Source organism: Schistocerca cancellata, chromosome 4 (genome assembly GCF_023864275.1).
Source record: "Schistocerca cancellata isolate TAMUIC-IGC-003103 chromosome 4, iqSchCanc2.1, whole genome shotgun sequence".
NCBI classification, from domain to species: Eukaryota; Metazoa; Arthropoda; class Insecta; order Orthoptera; family Acrididae; genus Schistocerca; species Schistocerca cancellata.
In genome coordinates, this window is record NC_064629.1 from 817,603,135 (window position 1) to 817,605,154 (window position 2,020).

Consider the following 2,020-nt stretch of genomic DNA (forward strand, 5'->3'; position numbering starts at 1 on the left):
ACAAACATCGAAACACACGACGTCAGTCGACTACAGCGCACGGAAGAGAGAGTATTTCTGCTAACGAGGCTCCCTGGCTGGCAGTTGACTGTTCGCTACTTTGGACGAGAGTGCATTAAATAAGTGAGATGAATTCCGTGGGCAATATGAATCCAGCAAATATAGCTCGCACGGTTTTGCGGTGCGGTCGCAAAACACAGACAATTATTGCAGCGAACAGAGACGTCAATGAACGAACGGACAGATCATAACTTTGTGAAAATAAAGAAAGTAAATTTTTCACCTGAGGTAAGATTTGAACCAAGGACCTTTAGTTCCACAGCTACTCACGGTAACCACGGCGTTCCTCAGCCCACGCTTTCCTTGACATTGCCTATCTTGCGCATGGACTACTCAGTTTGTATATTTTGCTTATTTTTTTCATAGTTCTACCCAACTTCTTCCTATTTTCTCGATTGATCTGTGTTCAGTTTTTCAAGGCCTATCCACTGTGCCAACTTATAACTAAATCTGAGCGGGGTGCGATGGGGAGTTTCCCTTGTGAGTAGTGGCGTCACGTATGAAGGTCGTTACAATTCTTGCTACACTCACATTTAAACTTACACTGCCTAGTAATGCCTTGTAAGTCTGGTATCCAGTGTCTATAAGTTTCTCCTGACTGCTTCTTTAGTCTGAAAATTTTAAACTTGGAAACCACAATATGGACCAACAAGCAAAAATATTGGAACTTTAAGACTAGTGCCCAGGCGCCCGCCACTCGTAAAAACGTCATGGCGGTCTTCATCGGTCGGCGACCTGGATGTTCTTCATTAGTGGCGATGTTCAAAGCGCTGCTTGTGGCACCTGCAGGGATCTCCGGCACTGTCGATAGGCTACAATGATACACGTATCATTTCTTTCACATCAGGGAATCTTTATTAACGTGTAAATACAAAGTTGCCCCGTAGTTTAAGGCACTCCATCATCAGGCCACAAGTGGCCCATCGGACCATCCGACCGCCGTGTCATCCTCAGCTGAGGATGCGGGTAGGAGGGGCGTGTGGTCAGCACACCACTCTCCCAGCCGTTACGATGGGCTTCTTAGACCGGAGCCGCTACTATTCGGTCGAGTAGCTCCTTAATTGACATCACGAGGCTGAGTGCACCCAGAAAAATGGCAACAGCGCATGGTGGCCTGGATGGTCACCCATCCGAGTGCCAGCCACGCCCAACAGCGCTTAACTTCGGTGATCTGAAAGGAACCGGTGTATCCACTGCGTCAAGGCCATTGCCGACAGCGTAGTTTAGAGTACATGTTAAACTAAATGTCCCACTACAACATCCAGTTCCAGAAAGATGGTTATCTCAAATCTCTTTTAGGTTTTTCAGATTTACAATATATAAAGCCTGACTCTGATAAATTTTTGAATCAGATGTTCCAGTGAAGATAATATGTCATTACAATTTAAATTGCGCACAGGCTGAGTAAGTCATTCCAAGGTTGGAGGAAGGCAATGGTGTACCACGTGCAATACGATCAATCCTAGTAAATTACTGTGGTGTTCAGACAACCATTACATTGACAACAGCTTTACCTAACAGCTCAGACATTAAATAAATTTTGGTTGAATACTGTAGATCAAGACAGGAATATTTGCAACTTTTACAGCGAAGATTTTATTACAAGACTGTACTTGGTTTAACAACATCAACAATTATTATTATTTTATTCTCACATGAGCATTACACATTTCCTCATGAATAACTGGTACATAGCATGTAGATGAACAGGAAGAGTACAACAAGGTGAAATATGCCTAAAAAGATAAATTTATAATTACAAAAATAAATACAAATGCAATGGAGAGCCAAAGAAACAGGTACACCTGCCTAATATAAAGCAGGGCCACAGCGAGCACGTGGAAGTGCCACAACAAGACGTAGTATGGATTCGACTAACGTCTGAAGTAGTGCTGGAGGGAACTGACACCATGAATCCTGCAGGGATGTCCATAAATCCATAAGAGTACGAGGGGGTGGA

At 43.7% G+C, this 2,020-nt stretch overlaps 1 pseudogene; it reads right to left on the reverse strand.

Moving 5' to 3' along the window:
* Positions 1 to 1,154: 1,154 nt before the first annotated feature.
* On the reverse strand, positions 1,155 to 1,272 carry LOC126186112 (5S ribosomal RNA; annotated as a pseudogene).
* Between the last annotated feature and the right edge of the window lie 748 nt (positions 1,273 to 2,020).